The sequence below is a fragment of the Typopeltis vanoorti genome, chromosome 9 (assembly GCF_054136105.1).
Source record: "Typopeltis vanoorti isolate ZY-2024b chromosome 9, IOZ_Tvanoo_1.0, whole genome shotgun sequence".
Lineage (NCBI taxonomy): Eukaryota > Metazoa > Arthropoda > Arachnida > Uropygi > Thelyphonidae > Typopeltis > Typopeltis vanoorti.
This window is the reverse complement of record NC_143557.1, coordinates 4215309-4239665: the sequence shown is the minus strand read 5'-3', so window position 1 is coordinate 4239665 and position 24357 is coordinate 4215309. Positions and strand designations below refer to the sequence as shown.

At 35.9% G+C, this 24357-nt stretch overlaps 1 protein-coding gene across 5 annotated transcripts in view; it reads left to right on the top strand.

Annotated features, from left to right (window-relative positions):
• The window catches only part of LOC150102853 (eukaryotic elongation factor 2 kinase-like), a 389384-nt gene that overhangs the window by 22618 nt on the left and 342409 nt on the right, over positions 1–24357 (top strand). For all 5 annotated transcript variants that reach the window (XM_090397538.1, XM_090397535.1, XM_090397537.1 and 2 more), the window contains exon 2: positions 15523–15594. The gene's annotated coding sequence lies outside the window, so the exon portion shown is untranslated. The remainder of the gene's footprint in view (positions 1–15522; positions 15595–24357) is intronic.

The window sequence follows — 24357 nt, the reverse complement described above, 5'->3', positions numbered from 1 at the left end:
TAGGAATGACATAAGAGACAGGCAAGGAGGAGTGCTATTAATGATATCAGATGACTTAAGTCCAGTTAGGGTAGAAATACAAGAAAACAATGATGGTAACAATGTCCCATGTAGCGATGAGTTTGAGTATCTGGTGTGAAGTGGAGGTTAACAGAATGATATATATGATGGGATGTTGCCACAGACCTGGCGGCTCAGTTGTAGGGGACGAAGAAATGCATCGCCAATTTAGCCTCATGTGTACCATGTGAATGATCATTATGGGTGACTTTAATTTTCCAAACATTGATTGGGTAGAAGAGAAATCTCATGATAAAGAACAGGAATTTATTGAATTGTTGCGAGACAACTTTCTCAAGCAGCATGTGAAAGAAGGAACTCGAGATCAAAGAGTTTTGGATTTGCTCATAGCGTCAGAAAGGATCTCTGTCAAGAATATGGCTATTTTACCACCAATCGGTGACAGTGATCATGCTGTTCTTTCTTGGGAAGTATCTAATTGTATTGAAGCCCTGATTAAAACAGGCTACATGCTAACTACGAAGCTGGAAATTATGATCAACTTTTGTTTTGACCAAAGAATACTATCTTTGGTCCCATGGTATCAGTTACTGAATGGAGAAAATGTCATCAATGCATGGGAATCTTTGAAAAAGTGTTTGAATGAGGTAGTATCTCAATATATCTCTAGCGTTCAAAGAATAAATCGGTTGGGAGTGAAATGGATATGCAGCTTTATTAAGCAAAGAAGATGATGTGGAAAGAATATCATGAGAATAAGGGTGAGAGGAATTATGAAATATATGAAGCTCAGGCCAGAAAAGTAATGAGTATTGTGAGAGAAAACTAAAACAGACTATGAAAAGAAATTGGCCATGCAAGTTAAAGGTAATCTAAAAGAATTTTATCGTTATGCCGCAAACAAAAGAAAGAATGAATGTGGAAGAATAACTTTATTGAATGCAGATGGTACACAGGTGTCGGAAGCTAAGGAGATTCTTCAGTTAATGATTGCTCACTTTCCTAAGATATATCAACCAGATTTATGTAGCATGGTGCACAGTGCTACTGCTATGTTGGATGAAGAGTTAGAGGTTCATGAAAATGAGGTTGAAGAGCTGTTGCATAACCTGGATAAGAATTTGTCAATAGGGACAGATGGAATATCAGCCTGTTTGCAAAAGGAATGTTCAGCTGAATTGGCTAGGCCTTTCACACATTTGTATAACTTGAGTCTCAGCTCAGGAATGATACCATAGGAATGGAAGGAATGTATGATAGTTCCATTGCACAAGGGTGGTGCAAAAACTGATGTGTGTCTAAGTACCGACCTATTAGTATCTCTGGTGTGGTAGTGAAGATTTTAGAGAAGTTGGTAAGAACTCACATACAGAAATGGGTAGACAAGCATTCCATACTCTGGAGGGAACAGCATGGGTTTAATAATGGAAGGTCATGTTTTAGCAATTTGCTCATATTTTATCCAATGCCCTTTATCCAACGGCTGAGTTGGATAAAGGGAATAGATACACTATGATAATGGTAGATTTTTCTAAGGCATTTGATAGGATACCACACTATAGTCTGTTGCGTAAACTGGAGAATATGGGATTGGAATATAATCTATTGACTTGGATCAGGGGATGGTTGAAAGACAGATATCAAAAAGTGGTATACAGTGGGTGTGAATCTGTCAGATTTAAGGTAACCAGTAGTGTACCTCAGGGTTCATTCCTTGGGCCATTATTGTTCAATTTATACATTAATGACATCAATCAGGGTCTATCATCAGATTTGCAATTGTTTGCTGATGATGCGAAGATAGACAGGGCAATCAGGAATGCTACTGATATTCAGCAATTACAAAATGATTTGAATAGACTGGAAATCTGGGCAAACGAAAATGGCTGTCATTTTAATGTTATTAAGTGTAAAGTTATGCATTTTGGTGTGATTAGAGTTCCAGTGGCATTGTATTAGCTGGGTTATTTTTCAAGAAACTGAAGAGGTGGATAAAAATTTAATTAAAGTTCACATAGCAAAAGTTGCAAATACAACTCAGAATATAATTGCTATGTTGAAACGAACCTTGACATGTAAGGATAAGGAAGTAATTTTGCCTCTTTATAAGGCTTTGATAAGACCACACCGGATTACTGTATGCAGATTTGGTCTGGGTTCCAAGGGGATAAAGAAGCTGTGGAAAGGGTGCAAAGAAGAATTACAAAGATTATATCTGGATTATCTGATTTAGATTATGAGAACAGATTGTATGTGGACTGCAGACTCTGGTTAACAGGAGAAAGAGGGGTGATATGATAGAGGTCTATGATCTTTTGAATGGGTGTTATAGCATTTTAAATGATGAAATCTTTCGCTATATGGAAGTGGAAGGAGGGGAGAGAACACAGGGCATCCATGGAAATTAAAGTTGTTCTCAGTCAAGAAAGGGGTAAGAGCTAGGTTTTTCTCCCAGAGAGCAGTGAGTGAGTGGAATAAATTGCCCATAGGGGTAGCGAGTGCATCTAGTGTAAATGAATTTAAGGGAAGGCAAGATAGCTGGGTTGGGTAATTTACAGCCTCCCTCAATGAGTCCTTGACTCTCTGGAGGTCTCAGATGATGATGATAGTAATAATAATAATAAAAACATCTTCAGTGCTTGTTGTAGAACAGTTCTAGAAATGTGAGTAGAACTCAATAGTGAAATACGTTCATTACAATGGAATCTTTTTTGACATGCATTCATGAATTACTGGGATATACATGTAGGTATGACTTAAATTATTTTGCAGTTAACAATTTCCTAAACTTTTGGAATTGAAAGGTAGTTATGATTTATGAAATTCATCATGAAAATGTCACGGTTTTCTTTCTGAAACAAAAATATATACAACTTGAAACTTCACACATAATAGTTTTGATAGTGTTTTTTCCCACCGATGTTCCTTGTTCTGAGATGGTCAATATTTATCCCAAGAATTTCCAATTGATACAAATTTATCCAAATTTACTGTCATTCTATGGATATTTTATTATTATTACATGACACATTGGGATGTAATGATTGTAGGGATCCCAATCATTACTCCATTGCTTTTCAAGTTCTTGGTGTGATTCATGATTGACTATGTGGGTATAAGGAGAATGTGGTGAGGATCCTGTCTCTTCGACATTATTGTATCTAGGCTGCTCCTAACATGAGTACATTCACCTTTGCAGCTGCATCTACATGATGAATAGACATTGCTCTGGGTATCTCCCCAGGGGCTCATTTATTTAATGGAGATTTGGCTCACTGTGTCATGTTACCATCATAGGGTTGTGGTATTTTAAGTTGAATAATATTGCCAAGAATTATCCCACCATCCCTGGTAGCAATACTGCTGTTGATCTGCGACTGTTTATTCGACTGGTTGTCCAGCTTATTTCACAGCTAGCCTTTTTATCAGAATGCTGTCCAACTATCTGCGACCTGTGGTTGCATTTAGTAGCACTCAGCTCTGCCCTGAAATGCTATTGTTATGCAGCAAGTAAAGAAAGAATGAATTTGAAATAACTACTGAATGCAGATGATGTGACAATGACGGATGCAAAGCGAGATTGTTCAACTAATGAGTAGCCATTTTGCTAAAAGCTATCAACCTGAGGGTTGCATGAACTGAATAAGAATTCAGCAAGAGGGACTGATGGGCTATCAGCATAGGTGCTAAAAGAGGGTTCAGCTTAACTGGCTATTCCTATAACCAGGTTGTATAATTTGAGTCTCAGAACAAGGAAGATTTCACAGGAGTGGAAAGAATGTATAATAATCCCATTGCACAAGGGTGGTGCAAAGACCGATGTATTCAACTATTGAAGAATCATCATCTCAGGAGTGGTGGTGAAGATTTTGGAAAAGTTGGTTAGAACTCGCATTCAGAAATGGATTGACAGAGAATCTCAACTTTGCAAAGAACAGCACGGGTTTACTAAGGGAAGGTTATGTTTTAGCAACTTGTTCACACACCAGTGAGTTAGACAAGGGGAATTGATGCACCCTGGTACTTTTAGATTTTGCTAAGGCTTTTGACAGAATACAGCATGGAAGACTGTTGCATAAATTGGAGAATATGGGATTAGATTATAACCTATTGGCATGGATAAGAGGATAGCTGACGGACATCAAAAAAGTATTTTTAGGGGGGACGTGAATCTGCAAGAATTAAAGCAACTATTGGTGTGCTTCAAGGATCAGTTACACGTGTTACATGTGTTATACAGCACATAATTGATTTATCCCAAAATGCATAACTTCACATTTCTCAACATTAAACTGACACACGTTATCTTTTGCCCATACTGACAGCATATTTAAATCATCCTACAACTCGGCACATTATTTTGATTAACTATTACTCTACCTCTTCTTTATCTCAAGGTTACATCGTGTGGTCAGCATTCATTATGAAGAATTTATGGAGACTAAAACAAGTGTTGGAATAATTACTTATAATTATGAAAATAACACATTATTATTATTTGACACCTACAGGGAGTCCAAAGACTCATCGAGGGAGAGTGTGCCAACAGCATCAAACGATTGGTCCTCTTCCAACTACTAACCACGCTCAAACTTATTTAACTGAGCCATCGAGGTCATCATTAGGTAAAATACATGTGTACAAGACACAAGATACGTGACACTACACAAAACTAAGATAAATCTAAATGCTTTGTTAATTGTTTATCCTAACATAACTTCTGATGGAAAAAAAAAATAAATAAATACAATAAAAAATTAGACACAAATATAAATTAATTTTTTTATGCATATAAGTATCCTTATAATAATATACAATGATGATAAAAAAATAAATAAAAATATGTTTAATAGTGGATTTACATTAAACACATCTCTACAGTCCTCTTAAGGTGTTCTTGTGTTGGGGTTCTGTCATCATGTTCTGGATACCATATAGTTGTAGATGGGTCCTCCAGGTTCTTGGAATTACTAATCCATCAGCAAAGGTTGGTCGATTGGTAGAGCCTCTGCTACTAATTGTCAGCAAGAAGTTAAGCAAGTTTGAATGCGGTTAGTAGTTGGAAGGGTCCCATCGTTTGATGCCGTTGGCACACTCTCCCTCGATGAGTCTTTGGACTCCCTGGAGCTGTCACATAATAATAATTATTATTGAGGTTTGGGTGATATTTCAGCATCTCACAAGTTTCCATGAACTTTCTTTCAAACCAGGTTTTGGTGCGATGTAGGACTTGCTTCCTTTTGAGTTGATTCTGTGACATGTTTGAAGTGCATTAGTTTAACAGACCTGTTTTACCATAGTGGAAGAATTTAATGTGATGTTTGTGTTCATCTTTTCTTATTGGGATAGTGTGCCCTGTTTCTCCTATGTAGCATAGGTTGCAGGTGCACTGAATTTTGTAAACCCTGGGTGGGCAAGGTGGAGAAGGGAATTTTTGTATGAACTAAGTATACTTTTTAATTTTGCAGGAGGTTGAAGGTTGCCTTAATGTTTTACTTATATAGTGTTCTGTTTTTTTTTTTTTTTCTGACATTCCCCTAATGTATGGTATGGCATTCTTGTAATTTATTTTTTTTTGCTTTTAATTATATTATTGTGGAGGATCTTGTGAACTGTTTTTTATTGTAGCCATATTTTATGAATATTTGGCAAATAATTTCATATTCCTTCTTCAGTGCCTGCTCACTGGAGTAAATTGTTAGGGCTCTTTGAAGGTACTGATGATTCTTAGTTTTTGTGCTGGATAGTGGTATGAAGTTATGTGTATGTATTGGCCTGTGTGTATGTTTGTGGTAGACCTTAAATGAAAGGCAGCCTGAGGGAAGACCATGCACTTCAAACATGTCACAGAATCAACTGGAATGGCACCAGAACGTGGAAGCTTGTGAGTGTAGCCATATTTTAATGTCCGAATCTTAACAAGAATGATGGATTAGCAATTCCAAGAATCTGTAGAACTTGTATACAACCTATATAGCATCCAGAACATAATGGCAGAAACCTAACACAATAAAACCTTATAAGAGGACTGTAGAGATGTGTTTAATGTAGTTTCACTATAAATAATTTCATATTCCTTCTTTAGCACCTGTCACTGGAGCAAATTGTTAGGGCTCTTTGAGGGTGCTGATGATCCCTAGTTTTTATGCTGGATGTTGGTATGAAGTTACGTGTATGTATTGGCCTGTGTGTAGACCTTTAATGAAAAGTCAACAAAGGTGGGGGGGGGGGAATATGATTGAGACATATTAGTTAGTTGGTAGGTGAGTGGAATGCATTGCCTGAGTGTGTTATGAATGTAGATACATTGAATCAGTTTAAGGCATGGTTGGATGAGCATTGTGTGCAATAGTGTGTACCTGCCATGATGAGTCTCTGCCTCCATGGAGGTCAGATGATAATAATAAAACTTATTTTTATTTATTTAATTTTTTATTATTTATATATTATTATACAAATACTTTTATGTATAAAAAATTAATTTTAATTTATATTTGTGTATAATTAATTAATTTTTTTTCACCAAGGTTAGGTTAGGGTAAACTATTAATAAAGCATTTAGATTTAGCTTAGTTTTGTGTAGTGTCACACAGCTTGTGTCTTGTGCATATGTATGTTTCCTGATGATCTTGATACAGAGGTTGAAAGATTGAGTGTTATTTTCATAATTTGAAAATCAAGGAGGCAGAAGTTACAAGTGAGGTCCTATAGTGCTCAATGGGACATACTGGGACCTGTATTGTTTAATGTTATTATATCAATGATATTGTCAGTGGATTGCAGGGGGGGGGGGTATTGAGGTGTTTGCAGATGATGCTGTTAGATCCTGAATGGAGAGCTTTACAAGTAAATTATTTTTCTAAAGGATATTTCCTACTAATTAAGGAGATATCTGCACATCAACTAATAATTATGAAGTATTATTTTATGTTATGTAATAATGTGTAGTTTATGTGTGGCATATAGTGAGAGTTATTCATGCATAACTGAAATGAGAAGCAAAGAATTGTGTGTCAAAATAGTAAGAATTGTGTAAGGGAATTGTTTAAGTTATTTGTAATTCCCATTAAGCTGTCTAGTACATTACTAAATTCTGAGAAAAATTATAAGTAGTAATCCGGAATAATCTCGTATAATCTGTACGAGTCAAGCGTAGCGATGGAGGCTATACCTACGCGGAAAATGACGTCAGAATGGCTACCTGGAATAATGTAACCTAACAGATTAGGGAGAGTGTAGGATCACCCAAGAGGCATGAATGATGGGGTTCGTGGGTGAAAACCATATCGAATAGAGGGCGCCCGAAAAGGGTGAATAAAAGACGAAGTGCACCATTTTATAAGGCTTTTTTTCTTCTTCGCTTCCTGGATTCGAGTTTTAGGAGGTTTGTCGGGGGGTTCGTGAGAGAGCGGTGGATCGACTACGGTGATGACGGATGGTGGGTTCTTTTTCTTGAGAATGCTTGAAGATTTCCAAGTGGAGCTGATCGCAATATGACAGCCTATGCAGAATTGAGCCTTAGCAGAATGTTCCATTGGAGAAAGTTTCCTGCAGAGCGATACACAGCATGGCACAGTCGGAAATGATTAAAAGAAAAGCGTAGTGCATCGCCAGGTGCAAAGACAGCCAAAGAATATACAGTAAGGTAACCCAGATCTACATGAGATGGCGGCATGAAATCTGAAAGGATCTGGTAATGTAAAGATTTTCATTCTATGTAAAAAATCGCTTAGAAAAATAAGAAGTTTGTGTATACTATAACTAAAGGACACTAGTAGAGAACTTTAAGTGAGAAATTGATTGAATTAATTAAGACCCTGTGTAACAAACAAGAATTGTTGATAGGCAGTATTTTGATTGAGAATGGTTAGGCTTGCTTAATGAAATTTAGAAATAAGATGGTTATTGGTAGAGTATTAATGAAAGTGTTCTGTGAATGACTTGTGAAAGGAATTATATCCTAGTAGTATTATGCTTGCACGTAATCTTATCTTTTCGTAATTGAAGGATTTAGCATACTCAGATTCATTGTGATTTAGTATGAACCTTAACTTAGAGTAAATTTTGATCCATTAAATAATTGAATTTTCTTAACTGTAAATGTTTTATGTTTTTCCAATAAACATGTTTTGTACCTTATACTTGAGTTTATACCTGATTACGAATTCAAACCACCACTTATGAAATAGAACCTTTTTGGCGGGAAGGAATTTTGATATAATTGCTTAAGTGAGATTCGAGTCACGACTGCTAACTGAATCTGCACAGCGCTAGCATGAGATTAATTATCGAGTATCCCTTTTGAATTTAGAATTATTTCCCTGAACAAGAGTCTCCTCTGTTATAGGATGTTGGCTGGCGCAGCATAATATAAATTTTGCCAATATCCGAATCGGAGATAATTCTGAATTAATATTTTAAGGGCACGACAGTAGATTAGAAGGTGGGCTATTTGGAGGTGGAACAAGATATAATATAGGGAAAACATATGCGAGATAACTATATATAACAATGCGAAGCCAATGAAGGGTTATCAGTAATAGTGAAGATGTGGCAGCCCTGCAAGAGGATTTGAATAAACTAGACAGATGGGTAAATGAATGGGGAATCAGTTTAATGCAGCAAAATGTAAAGTCTTGAAGTTTGGGATAGTCAATGGGAGGCAGCATAACCCAGAGGATTGCTGCAATACTGAGAAGGATGCTGACCTGCAGAGATAAGTTGTTATTCCATTGTATAAAGCCCTGATCAGACCACTCTGGAACTATTCTCAAATTTGGTTCCCAGGATTTGAAGGGGTAAATTAACTGTGGAAAGAGTACAGAGGCAAATAACAAAGATGGTTTCATGACTATACAATGTTGGTTATAAGGCTTGACTGAGGAAATGTGGACTGCAGAGTTTGGTAGATAGGAGAGGTGATATGATTGAGACTTTTAAACTGTTGAGAGGTAGTTACAGGGTTGAAACTGGGGAGTTCTTTTGCTGGGTGGAACAGGGGAAAGGAGTGAGGACAAGGGGCCATCCCTAAAAGTTATGAAAGGAAGTTGTGAGCAGGAGGGTGAGGAGTGGTTTCTTTGCATGGAGGGTGGTTGAACTGTGGAATGCATAGCCTGATAGTGGTGAGAGCAAGAATGGTCAATGAGTTCAAGTAGTGGTATGATAGACTTTGTTTTCTAGGAAGGACCTCATATGATGAGTCTTTTGACTCCATGGAGGCCTGAATCATAATAATAATTATAAGTAAAGTAATTACTCCATGTGTGTTTTTGTCTCCATAAATTCTTCATAATGAATGCTGACCACTATTAACCTTGAAAGAAAGCAGAGGTAGAGTAATATTTAATCAAAATAATTTGGAGAGCTTGCAGGATAATTTAAATAGGTTGTCAGTATGGGCAAAGGATAATGGGTATCAGTTTAATGTTGAGAAATGTGAAGTTATGTATTTTGGGATAAATTGATTACATACTGTGTAACACATTGATGGAACTGTAATCCATGAAATAGATGAAACTAGGGATTTACAGGTGGTGGTTGTAGACAAAGTTGAAATTTAGAGGCCATATTGCTCAGGCTCCTCATAAGATTACTTGACTATTGAAGAATACACTAATAAGTAGAGACAAACTTGTATTTCCTTTGTATAAGGCCTTTGTATTTCTACATCTGGATTCCTTTTCCCATGTCTGGTTTCCTGGGAATGGGGACATGGTGGAGAAGATTCAGAGGCGAGCGACTGAGATGGTGATTGGGCTGTGCAATGTTCCCTGTGTGGATAGACTGTGGGTGTGTGAACTGCAGAAGTTGGCTGAAAAGTGAGGAAGAGAGGAATGATAGAAACCTTTTAAAGGAGTTTTATATGATTGAGGTAATGCAGGAAATGCAGCATTTGACTAGAAGGGGCAGAACAAGTCATCCCTAATTGAGTGAAGGCATGGGTGTGCTGACTAGATTTTTTGCTTGGAGAGTTGTGAATGAATGGAATTGGTTGCCAGTGTTCGTTGTGAGTACTTTGTCTGTTAATGGGGTTCAAGGAGAAATATAGTAGATTGTGTGGATAATTTGGGTCTCCTGCAATGAGTTTTCCGACTTCATGGAGGTGCCAGTACAATAATAGTAATAATAAAAATTTTGACATGCTGTCATGTTCTCTGAACATTGAATAAATTTGTGAAAAATTTTACTGAATTTTTTATTTATTATATGGCAATGAAATGAATGGGTGCCTTACAGAAAAAACTACTTTGAAAATAAGGAGCACCCTACTATGCATATTTCAGACCACTGAATCATTGACATTGCCTGCAATCCTTGAGTAGGTATAGTATAAATATTGGACTTACTTTTTATACAATTATCAAGATGTATAAAGTTGCATATTGTCAGTTTTTCTTGTTTGTGGCTGCAGTATATATATTTGCATTTGTGGGGAGATCCTTTAGATGCAGGATGATTGAAGAGAGGTTGATCTATCTTAATATTCTTAGTATTCAGTGAAAGAGAATATTTTGGTGCATAGCAAGGAAAGCTAAATCTGGGTGAGGCTTCAAGGTGTATATTTTAAGAATGCTAGTTTTTCAGAAGTGCCTTAAAGTTAATATTGTGGAAGAGCAAGTCCATTGGATATGAAAGTGTTCATTGCAGAGGGTGATACTATGGTTCAAACAGGTGGTTATGGTGCTATTGTTAATGTTTTTAATTATTTCATTCTTTTGGCAGGAATGATGCTGATGTGAAAAATGATGGATGTACCATTCCTGTTGATAAGGATCTATTGGATAGACAACTAGGAAGGGAGGAGGAGCAATTGGATAGGAAGGGCAGACATCCTCCCCCAAATCCCAATTAGAAATTCTAGGATTTTGACTGTTTTGACCTGTTCTGGCAGGTAAAACAACCTGAGTGCATGGTAAAAGTGAATAAGTGAAAGGGTTTTATAGGATTGATGCATAAGAAACTTTTCAGTACATGCCAAGAAGGGGAGAACAAGAATTGTTATCAAGTATGTAGAGAGTAACTTAAGTATAAAGAGCTAATAAGCTTCATTTCGGCAATGAAAACATTACTTAAATTAAGGGGATATTAAATCCCACATAGTTTTAAAACCGAATAAGAAACTCAAAGATTGGAATCAGAGAGTTTCTTGCCGAATATAGTAAACTATAAAGTATCGGCGACACTAGCGTTAGCAAATGCAAGTGATCCTAGTACGTAGTACGATACCGGACGACTTGTTGCAAAGGTGGGGAAGGTCAGATCGCTATTCTTAGGTATTTCCCATAATGTAAAAACACCTTCCCCCACCTTTGCAACGAGTCGTCCGGTATTGTACTACGTACTAGGATCACTTGCATTTGCTAACGCTAGTGTCGCCGATACTTTATAGTTTACTATATTCGGCAAGAAACTCTCTGATTCCAATCTTTGAGTTTCTTATTCGGTTTTAAAACTATGTGGGATTTAATATCCCCTTAATTTAAGTAATGTAGAGAGTAATTTTATTTGATTATGGTGAATTGAATTGACAAAATCAGTAGCAGTAAAACTGAAGTCCTGAAGAAGAGATTTGAAGGAAATATTAAGCTAAATGACTATGTCGTGAATAAGTAAATTATTTTCAGCATCTTGGTTCCTATTCCCTAAAAGTTCCATAAAAGTCTAATATCTGTTAGTTTCTTTTATTCTGTAATCTTCTGTTAGTTTGTTATATCTGCTGTCTCTGCATCTTTAGATAAGAGGATAGTCTGAAAAGTTCTCGACCATAGATGACAACACTATTGGCAAGATTTTTTTTTTTCTAAGTTGGTGCATCTGTTATAAGCATCCATGTGAAATTGCAAGTCATTCTATCAAATAGTTTGTTTCATACAGCTGTCTGAAGCAAAAGTGTTGTCTGTATCCCTTGAAATGGATAAAATTGAGTATCGTGTGGTTATAAAATTCTTTGTAAAAGAAAGTTTAATGCCAAAAGAAATTCATTCAAAGTTCATAAAAGTTTATGGACACTCTTCTCCTTCGTTTTTGACAATTAAGAAATGGGCTGATGAGTTTAAACGTGGCTGTACCGGCCTTGAAGATGATCCACGTGAAGGACGTCCAAGAAGCGTAACAACACCAGAAATCATTGATCAAGTGCACGATATGGTATTGGATAACCGGCGAGTTAAAGTGCATGAAATTGCTGAGACTATAGGCATTTCAAAAGAACGTGTAGGATATGTTTTGCATGAAGAATTGCAAATGAAAATGCTTTGCACAAGAGGTGCTGTGCTTGCTCACTACAAAAATGCACTCACATGAAAATCTCTGAACAGTGCTTGGAGTGTTTTAACAAGAATAAAACTGATTTTGTGTGTTGATTTATTACTATGGATGAGACTTGGATTCACCATTACACACCAGAATCCAAACAGCAGTCAAAAGAGTGGACAGAAGCCGGTTGGTGTTCAGTGCCAAAGAATACAAAGTTGGTTCTATCAGCAGGAAAGGTCATGGCATCGGTGTTTTGGGGTGCTAAAGGCATTTTGTTCATTATCTTGAAAAGGGTAAAACAATAACTGGGGAATATTATTCCTATCTTTTAACCAGACTAGACGAAAAAAATTCATGAGAAAAGACCCAGCTTGTAGAATAAAAAAATCATCTTTCATCAGAACAATGCACCTTCTCACAAATGTGTTTTGGCAATGGGAAATTAAGGAATCTGCACAATGAATTATCGGACCATTCCTATTCCCCAGATTTGGCTCCCTCTGACTTCTATCTCTTCCTGAAACTAAAACTCTTCCTTGCTGGTCAGCATTTTTCTTCAAATTAAGAGGTGATTGCAGCTGTAGAAGAGTATTTTGCAGATCTCACTGAGAATCACCACAGGGATGGGATAATGGTGCTGGAGCATTGCTGGAATAAGTGTATTAAGGGAGATTGTTGAAAAATAAAAATAATTTTGAAATTATAAATTCGTTTTTTCATTGTTCGGCCTATAATTTCTGTATTAAATTATCCTTTGGTCGTATCTTCCGATAGAGTTCTTCATTTGCAATTTTCTGTATCCATCCTATTCTACTTGTAACAAGTTCTTTCAAATGCGAAAATTCTTTTTCTCGATTATTTATAACCCATGTTTCAGATCCATATAATACATTGCTAAAGATGCATGTTTCTAGTACTCTTAATTTTGCTTGTAGGTTGATCACCTTTGTTCTCCAGATGTTATCCATGGCCTTCAGATTTATTCTTCCCTTTACAATCCTGATCTTTATTTTTCTTTTACAGTCTCTCATATGTCATTTTACTTCCCAAATATGTGAATTGTTCTACATTTTATATATCAATTCCATCCACTTGTATTATCTTTTGTTTCATGTTCTTCTCACCAAATACCATTGTCTTTGTTTTTTCCAAGTTCATAAGTCCAAATCTCTTCCCTTCCTCATTTAATAGTTTCAATGTTTTTTGTAGTTCTCTTTTGTCTTCTTCAATAATAACAATGTGGTCTGTGAATCTCAGTTTGTTAATTCTCATTCTGTGTACTGATATTCCTTTTGCATCTTTCTTCACTTTGTCTATTGCTCTTTCTAAATATACAATGAAAAGCTTGGTGATATTGGATCCCCCTGTCTAATTGGGAAATTGCTAAAATGGTTAAAAACAAGCAGAGGTTAAAAACCTCTGCTTGTTTTTAACCATTTCCCCAAATCCTCACCTATTCTAACTGCTGCCATTGCATTCTTATAAACATCTTTTAATATGGATATTAGTTTTCTGTCAATTCCATAGGATGTTGCTTTCTTACAGTACCAACCAGAAAGTTGACAGCATCAACCACTTTCTGGTTGATGCTGTCAAATACCTTCTGAAAATCAACAAATCAAGTATATATGTTTTTTCTCCTAGCTTTCTCTGCTATTAACTGCATTGTCAAAATCTGTTTAATTGTACTTCTATCTTTCCTAAATTCTGCTTGCTTATCTGCAAGGTATGCGACCAATTGTGTTCTCAATCTTTCTGTCAATATCATCATCACTGCCTTACCTTGGTTACTTGTCAAAGCAATTGTTCTATAATTTTTACATTCTAGCTTATTTCCTTTCTTGTATAATGTCACTAATATCGATTTCACTCACTCCTCTGGCATTTTCCATACCATATTACATAGTTGGTGCATTTCTCTAACCATTCTTTCGCCACCATATTTAATCATTTCTCCAGTGATATTATCATTACCACGACTCATATTTTAGCTATCCTATTGCTTTTTCTACCTCTCCTCTTAAAATGTCCATTGTCATACTCATTACCTGTTGGTGATATCTGCTTCAATTCTTCAATCAATTTCCCAACTTCATCTAAATTTAGTTTTTCTTCATATAGCTCACTATAGTATCTTGTCCACTGCTGTACAATTTTATCTTAATTCATCAATACTTTGCCTTTTGACGCATCTTAATTCATCAATACTTTGCCTTTAATTGTGATCTGTTTTGGTTGCCTTCTTCTATTAATGGTTCTAATCGTCTGTACACCTCCCTAGTTTTGTGCTCCATGCTGCTGTTTAATATTATTGTATTGAGCTTCTAATCATTTCATCTTATCCATTCTGACTGCTTTTTTCATCATACTTTCTTCTGTTATTGCTCCTCTATTTGTTCTGATGTATCCCTTCTTCTCCTGTACTAATTTCAGGGTTTCCTGTCTAATCCACTTCTTGATCTCTTCTTGTGGTACTGTTTCTTCAGCTGCATTTTCTATTGTCTTCGTTACTCCTTTTCACTCTTAGATTTGAATGTTTTTCTTTTTTCACACTTTAGTTTCTCCTCTAACACTGTTCTGTACCTTCTTGCTGTATCTCTTCGTTTCTGATGATGGGATTTATATTTTTATTTTTAATTTCAACTTGATGTTTGCAATCACTAAGCTGTGATTCGAATCTATATCCGCTCCTTGAAAAGTTCTGTACTGATGTTATCCATCTTCTTTTAATTGTAATCATATCGATCATGTTCTTGGTTTTCCCATAATTTGATCACCACATCCATTTTCTACACTCCTTTTGCTGGAATCTTGTGTTACAGATCATCAAGTGTCCACAGCAAATTCTAATATTTTCTCAGCTCGTTTGTTTCTTTCTCCAAAACCATATTTTTCCATGATGTTTTCCCGACCATCATTTTCTATAACTTGGGCATTCCGGTCTCCTTCAATAAGTAGTATACTTTTTTTTTTTTGTTATTGTTTTTATCGTCTCTGTCAGATCTTTGTAAAATAAATCAATATCCTCATCTGTGCTGTCAGATGAGCAAACCTATTCAGGTTGCTGTTATATATGTTTTTTAAATTTGAGTTCATAAGAGTTGTGTGTGTGTGTGTGTGTGTGTATATATATAATTAGTAATTAATACCTCCCAATTAGTTAAGAACTAATTGAGTGGTGGGAAAGAAGAATTACAAAATAATGAAGGAAAAAATTATATATTGAAAATTAGTTTCTTTGTACAGGTGATGCTTCTACAGGATTATACAATTCAAAGACTTCTAACAAGGATGGCTCAGTGAATGGTTGATATGAGGGTAAGTCAAATGCCAACTTTTCAGATAATATTTGAATTTTTTTAGATGTTACTCAGTGTATAAAATTTAACTTCTTAGGTTATGTATCCATTTTTTTATACATACACAATAGGGTCGGTGCAGGGGTCGCCTCTTGTGGGAGTAGGTGCTTGGGAGAAGGGAGAATACATCAGGTAATGCTGAATCCAGTGGAGTCTGGAGGGGATAATGATAGGTATAGAAACAGTGACATTTTTATTCTTTATACTAATGCCAGGAGTATCTGAAATAAAGGAGATGAATTGGTGGCACTGATTGCATTAGCCGTTCCAAAAATTATTGTGATCTCTGAGATGTAGTTCACGGAAGATGATGATATACTAACAGGAATAGAAGTAGCAGGGTACAGCATATTTCAACAGGATAGGGAAGGAAAATGCAGTGGTGGAGTACTGCTTATGATAAGTGATGACTTATGTCCTCTCTGAGTGGAGGATTTGGATGGCAAGGACACTAATGGTTTTGAAAGTATATGGTGTGAGGTAGAGGTGGGCAAGAGAGGATATTTAATGGGGTGTTGCCACAAACCAGTTTATTTATTGTTTAGGTGGTTGAACTTGGCAAGTGCGTAAGAATGATTGTTATGGGAGATTTTAACTACAGCAGTATAAATTAGGAATAGGAAACTGAATGTAGTAATAAGGGAATGGAATTTTTAGAATTCTTGAGGGTAAATGTCTTAGGCAACATGTAGCAGATGGAACATGAGGTTCAATACTTTTGGATTTGGTCATAGTATCAGAATAGCTGATAATAACTGAGATGGCATCTCTGCCCCACTTGGAGAGAGTGACCATGGGGTTTTGACTTGGAAGACATGCAGGAGTATCAAGGAAAGAAGAGTGTATGTGGAATTGTAAGGCAGGTGACTATAATAGTCTTAGATATCAACTTGGGGCAGTTCTTTGGGGGGGCCAATTGGAATGGCGAGATATCACTAGTGCTTGGGAAATTTTTAAGGAATATTTATTAAAAGCCAGCACGAAGCACAATTGATCAGCTATTCACCTTAAGACAGCTAATAGAGAAGACACTAGAGTACAACCAAAGTTGCTATATAAATTTCATAGATTTTTGTCAAGCATTTGATTTGATTCGTAGAAGAGAACTGTGGAAAACTATGAAAGAATTTGGAATTCCCAACAAAACCATAAGAGTAATAAAGAATCTACTGGTTCCACCAACAGTTCTACTGTCACCAGACCTGTTCAATCTTACACTGGAAGAAGCAACCAGTAAGGCCTTAAACAAAGAAGACTCCAGAATCAAAATATATTGGGAAAACTATAACACATTTAAAATTTGCAGACAACATTGCATTACTTGCAAGCATGGAAGAAGATCTACAATGAATTTCTGATAAAATCATGTATAAAATTTGGATTAAACATAAATATAGACAAAACAAAAACTATGCAAATAGGAAAAAGAAACACCAATCTGAAAATTGAAATTGATAGTAAGAATCTAGATCAGGTAAAAAACTTCACCTATCTCGGAGGAGTAATTGAATACAGTGGTGAAATTACAAAAGATATAAACAAACAAATCAGTCAAGCATCCCAAACTTTTGGACGACTTAATAAAATATGGAAGTCAACAGACATCAAGCAAGTAACAAAAGTAAAAATCTATGAGACAATGGTCCTTCCAATACTCCTCTATGGAAGTGAATGCTGGAATCTCAAAAAGGCTGAAGAGAAAAAATTATTAACTACTGAAATGGTTTGGGTAAGAAGATTACTTGGAGTATCTATACTTAGACTTGGACTATATTTCTTAGTTTATCTCTGCTGGATAAACTAAGAAACAAAGACATAAGGAAATGACTAAAACAAGAAATAGCAATAATAGACAAAATTCAAGAAAGAAGACTGCGATGGTTTGGCCATGTAACCAGAATGGGAACAGAAAGTTTACCAACTAAATCCCTGAAGACAACAATGGAAAGTAAAAGAGCCAAAGGGTAGCCCAGAATTAGATGGATAAAAAAAAATAAAAGAGGACCTGAAAACCAAATCACAACAAGTGACACCAAACTGGACAGAATTGTTCAGACTCTCCAGGGATAGATGGAAGTGGAAAGAGTTCATTCGGCCTCATCATCATCATCTACATAGATGATGGAAGAGAGAAGGAGAAGATTTAGTAAAAGCAAGAGCTGTATACCATGACTAAAGAAGAGGACACAATTTGGTGTAAAGTGGATGACAAACAATATCAAACAGGAACTGCAGGTTAAAAAGAGGTTATGGAAGAGATATAAGGAGAGAGAGGTGGAGAGCAGATGCACGAAGAATATAAGACTCGGGCCAAAAGAGTGACTAGTTATGGTAAAGAAAGCAAAACTGGAATATGAGAAGAGATTGGCCATCAGATCCAAAGAAAATCCTGAGGAATTTTTTAGTTATGTGGCCAGTAGGAGGAGAAATGATTGTGGAAGAATGACCATTGTTGGATAAAAATTGGGGAATAGAGTGACTGATGCAGAGGACATAGTGGAGTTAATCAGTGAACACTTTAATGGAGTATTTCATCATTGAGAGGTAGGTATATTAATACTAGAAGGATAGGGCAGGTTTGAAGTTCAGAAGGCAAGAGGAGTGTGTATTTCAAATACCGAGTACTCTGGAAGTCAATAAAGCAGTGGGACTGGATGGGATTTCATCATGGATTTTGAGAGAATGTGCTAAAGAACCTGACAACTCCGTTGACCTGCTTTTCAATGAAAGTCTGGCCAAGGAGTTGGTTTATAGTTTATTTGGCACAAAAACTACAAAGGTCATACCGTGCCATACTAAACGTTACAACATTAGCATTTACAGAAAATTGTAAACAATATGTCTGTAAAAGAATAAAGTTCCGCAAAGCAGCATCTATTGATAAACAGAACTGCTGCAGAGGCACAGCAACACACAAGGTCAGAGGTTATTACAGTAGTGCAAAAATAATTAACAATATAAGTTAATGCACAAAATACGAACCACTAAGCCAAGGAATGCAGTATCTACATATATGTAGAATTATAATAGATGCTTTTATAGCAGTACAAAAATAGGCAAAAAGTGATTATTATATAATATGCATGGATGAAAATTAAATTTAGCAATGTAGTCTAAACTGAATTTACCAATACATATAAATAGAATTATTAGAAGGTACACAAATAGACAAGGTGTCCTGCAGCAGTACATGATTATTCAAAAAATAAAGTAGTAAATAAGATGCATACACAAAATGTATGTTTAGCAATGCAGTATCTACATATAAACAAAATTACTGCAGAGGTTTCAGCAGTACATAAATAGATAACAGTACAGGTTAACATATGTATATACAAAACAAGTCAAGAAAAGCAGTATCTACATGTAGTAAGATTACAACAAACATTATTATACTAATAAGTTTAGTTTAATATTTTATCCAAGTGTGAGCAAACAAAGTTTGTGCCTGAAAGTATCTTCAGGACTGGGGTAAGGTAGTTCAACACCAGGCAACTCGTTGCAAAGGTGGAGAAAGCTCTCATCACTCCTAACTCAGTATCTCCCATAATGCAAAGCACATCTCCTTGCGGATATGTGTAATGCTATGCATTAAGGCAAGGGCCACTACCCATACCGGTTTCGACCTTTATTGAGGTCTCGTCAGTGTGAGCCAGGCCCAGTAGTGGAGACACCAAGGCAGAAGCAATGAGAGGTCATTCCAACCTGTAGGAGTTGCCAAAGGATATACAACCTTATTATTAAATTACTCCGGATTCAGAGAAAGATGTTGGGAGTTTATTTTTCACTTGGTTAGACTATAATAAGTTTAGTTTAATCCTTTATCCAAGTGTGAGCAAACAAAGTTTGAGCCTGAAAGTATCTTCAGGACTGGGGTAAGGTATACAACACTGGGCAACTTGTTGCAAAGGTGGAGAAAGTCTCATCACTCCTAACTCAGTATTATTATACTAATACTTAGAGTCAGAAAGGAATTATTATTATATACAGCATATATGCATAAAATTTAAGTTTAGCATTATGGTATTTATATATTAACAAAATTACAGCAGGGTGATACGAATATACAAGATCAAGGCCTACGGTAATACATAATTGGTCAGATTTAACCATGAATAATATGTATTAAATATGACATTTTCTTTGGATTTTATTGGATCATGATTCTTTATAAACATATGTTCATAATTGTCTACCAGTTTCGCCAGCTGGAGTCTGCTGGCTTCTTCAGCACTTGGAAAATGCCTTACACTAGTTCTTTCAAAAAACAAATTCTTTCCACCAAAAAATTAAGTTCACATTAGAGTTAGAAAACAACCATCAATTACCGTTTTAGGACATATTAGTAAAAAAACAGGATAATGGACACATCAAGCTCACAATCTACCACAAACCTACAGACACTGGACGTTATCTTCATTTTAAATCTACTCATCATTATGCACAAAAAATTAGCATCATACATATGCTCAAAAACAGAGCAATAAATATCATCACGGAAGAAAAAGATCTACTTGATGAGCTCTCACTCATATCAAAAATGCTATCCAAAAGTGGTTATCCACAAAATTTATTTCAAAAGATTCTTTATAGAAACAACCCACAGCGACAACCTCAAATGACACAGTACACGTTGTCATACCTTATGCAGGCTCAGTCTCCACCAAAATAGCAAAAATCATGAAGTCTTTCAACATCAGGGTTGCCTTTAAACCTGTTTTAACTACACTGCACATGTTAAGATCTCCTAAGGACAGGATTGCTTTCTACAAATACGCAGGAGTGTACAACATCCCATGTTCCTGTGAACTGAATTATGTAGGCCAAACATCACGAAGCCTAGAAATCCAATAAAAAGAACATATTGGAGATGTCAACAACAACAGAACAGACACCTCAGGATTAGCCCATCATTTCTCAATTTCGAACCATTCCATTGATTGGGCTCCATGCTGTACATTGAAGAAGATTTCAAATGTAGAAACTTCAACGAAGGCTGCAGTGGTACTCCAGACAGGAGACAATCTCACTAGAAATCAAGGCATGATATTAAAAGACATTTGGAAAAGCTTAATAAATTCACTATGTTTAGCAGAACTGAATTACGCGAAAAACTGTAAAACGAGATCTACTAACAATGATTAAGTCTCCACGCTTTATGCTCTTAATGTCACGCGTCCTTTTCAAATTTTTTTTTAAACTGATTTTAAGGGCGTTACTGCATTCTTCTGTTGTAGCATTTAATGTTAGTGTAACCACTCTCATCCTGAAGAAGCCAGACAGACTCCAGCTGGCGAAACTGGTAGATTATGTACATATGTTTATAAAGAATCGTGGTCCAATAAAATTCAAAGAAAATGTCTCATATTTAGTATAAAAAAGGACCAAATATTAACAATCAAAATGAATAATATGTATGTATAAAAGTTAAGCAAAACAGCATTTACATATGAACAAATTTATAGTCAAATGTGTTTGTACAAATTAATTCTTTCTAAAAAATTTAAAACATCCTGCAATTTGTCTGAGTCTACTAGCATTTCCCTGAGTGTATATGGCTTGGTTAGATAGGTGAAAATTTCATTCCTCTATCGTGTAAATTTTTGACAATCTACCAGAATATGATGAGTAGTGAGATGTGTGTTGCATTTTTCACATATGGGACGGTCATCAGTTCTCAGTAAATGAGAATGTGTAAGGTGACTGGAACCTATGCAGAGCTTAGCAAGAACAACCTCCTTCCTTCTCTTTGTACGTTGACATAGAATGCCAGTGTTTAATTTCAGGTTTAATGTTATATAGGTTGTTTGTTAATGCTTCTTGCCATGTTGACTCCCACCGAGCAATTAGCTTTGATCTTATTAGCTGTCTGTAGTCTGTATATGGAACTGTCAAACAGTATGTGGAGAAGGTATGAGCTGATTTAGTAGCTGCATCTGCAGCCTCATTTCCTTTAATTCTGATGTGGCTGGGAATCCAACAGAACTAAACATCAAAATTAAGTATTTTCATTTTGTGAAACAGGTGTAGCACCTCATAAAGTACTGGATGTGGATTATACATAGGAGAGGAGATAGCCTGTAAAGAGCTCAATGAGTCTGTATAAATTATACACTTTTGGTAGAAGTTTTCTTTTATATGGATAAGTGCAAGCTGAATGGCATGTAACTCTGCTGTATAATGACTACAGTCTAGTGCATGGCCCCCACGCCAGTATTTTTGGCCCAGGGGCCTGCCAGGATTTTTGGCGGGCCCCCTACCTGTCGCTCAGGTTAAGAACAACGCATTGCTATACAGTCTACAGGATTTAGGATCAATTAGTTTAAATGATAACACAAAAGTAATATTTATTTAAAAAACTACCAACATCTATATAATACAAACTAATAATAATATTCAAAATTACTTCACTGTATATTTTCTAGCTTTTGTCGACGCAAATTTATCAATAATAATGTCAGTAAAATCAACTCGCTTAGCCAAATCATTTTCAATGCACAAAATTACTAGGTGATTAAGTCCTTCTTGGCTACTTGTGCTTCTTTGCCATGTTCTCAATGAATTGGCCAGTCTGCTGAATGATCTCTTAGCTGAAGAAACAGTAGCCGGTATTATGCAAAATAGTTTAATGGCGAGGCAGATATTGGCAAATATACCTTGCAGGTTTTTGTCATAAATTGCTTTCAGAGGTCTCTCCAGACGTGTTTCTGTGCCAAAAACTATCCTATGAATACTTTTAAGGTGAAGAATTTCATTCACTAACTCTTCTGACAGATATTTTTCATATATATTCACAAGTTTTTCTGCTTTTGCGATAAGTTGACCATCATCAAAGTTGTGGAAATTTAAAATAGGTGACAATAATTCACGTATATTATCTGCTGCTTAAAACCTTGTTTTTAAATCAATAATAATTAAATCCAATACTGGATAAATTACGAAAATTTTGAAATCTTGTTCAGATTCTACAGTAGTTTCTCCCTTTTCACAAAATTGAGGTTGCACACCGATTGCTTCAGCAACTACTTTTGCTTCTTGGACAACACTTTCCCATGAATCACATAAGTGCTGTATCTCTTGTGTGCTAATTATATCTTATAAGTGTGGACTCGACTTTCCTTGATATTCCTTTACTTGATATTCCTTTACTTATTATACAAAGTAAAGGAACATCAAGAGATATTCCTTTACTTTGTATAATAATGTTCTTATTGTCAATATTTGCTAATATTTTGTGCCAAAACATTGTCATTAACATACCTTTATAAGATCTGAAATATTTTTTCGAGCCTTTAATTGTGTTCAGTGTTGAAGGAGTCAATTCTGTGTCCATCTCTCTGAGAATGACATCTAACACAGCAAGTACCGGGATAATGTTTAACAATTGGGCACAAATCTTGAATTCTTTCACTCCACCTCATTTCTGAAAGACTTTGAAGAGATAGTGGTATGTGTCTTTTCAGTACTTCCCAGCGTGCAGGACTGTGAGCAAAGAAAGAGTAGAAGCTCTCTATATTCCCAAAAAATGTTATAACATCTGGGTTGATTTGAGTAGCATTGACTCCTACCCGATTTAGTGAATGTGCTACACAGGGAGAAAATAAGGCACATTTATTGTTCTTTTGTAAAATGAGAAGTTTTTTATGCCGCTTATTTTTCCACGCATATTTGCGCCATTGTCGTAGCCTTGTGAACAGCAATCTTCGTGAGGTATACTGTTTTTTCCAGAGTTGCAAGTATTTCTTCAGTTAATTTTTCTCCTGTTTTTCCAGAAGTTCATGAATTCAATGAAACGTTCATTGATTTCGAATTCGTTTGGGTCTTGGTTTTGTGATATGCATCTGAGAATTAGGAAGTTTTGTTCATTGTGGGAGATATCTGATGTTGGGTTTACTGTTATTCTGTAAAAAAATAAATTGCATCTCTTCTTTGGTCTAGAATAGTTTGCAGAACTTTGCCTGCGCAAAGGCCAATAAACTCATTTTGCGAATTCCATGACAAGCAGTGTGCATATCTTCGTGTTCTCTCTTTGAAATGTTAAACCTCTGGATGATAAAAATAATGTTATGTTTACAATCCGTTGCAGAAGTGCTCTCCACTTATTTGTTTCATATTGAATTAGTTGTAAAGTCTTTATCGATTCCATGTCCTTTCAATGACTGCAAAAGGGATTTCCAAGCCAGATATTCTTCTCTGTGTTCAGTACTATTTTCGTGAAGAGGCAACATATCATTCAATTTTTTTCAAGGCTTATTTCTATGCGAAAATCCTTCTTGGGCTAAACTGCCTAAGTTTTTGTTATTAGAGTCGCAAAAAATACAACATGGTAGAAAATAAAGAGTTTCTTCCGATACACCCCATGTTAACCATTCTCTTTGAAAATGTTCTCTTGTTCTTTCATCTTTCGTTTTTGTATAGAGCAAAGAATCTTGAAATTTCTTACCATTAAGATCTCTTGGCAATTCCTTATAAATCTTTTCTTGAAAGCTGATAGTTCGTACTATCTCTTGCCGTGTTATTTGAACTTACTCTGCGACAAGTACTAGGGTCATCATATTTTATATCAGATTTTTCAACAAGGCCTGCAACTAAAGCAGCAACTGTATTATATTCTTCCATAGTCACTCCTTCTGCAGGTTTTTCACTTGTGGCCTTTTCTTCAGTTGCAAGAGGTTTACATGTAACAGTCGCTTGACTTTCGACTGCCTTATGAGTTTCGATT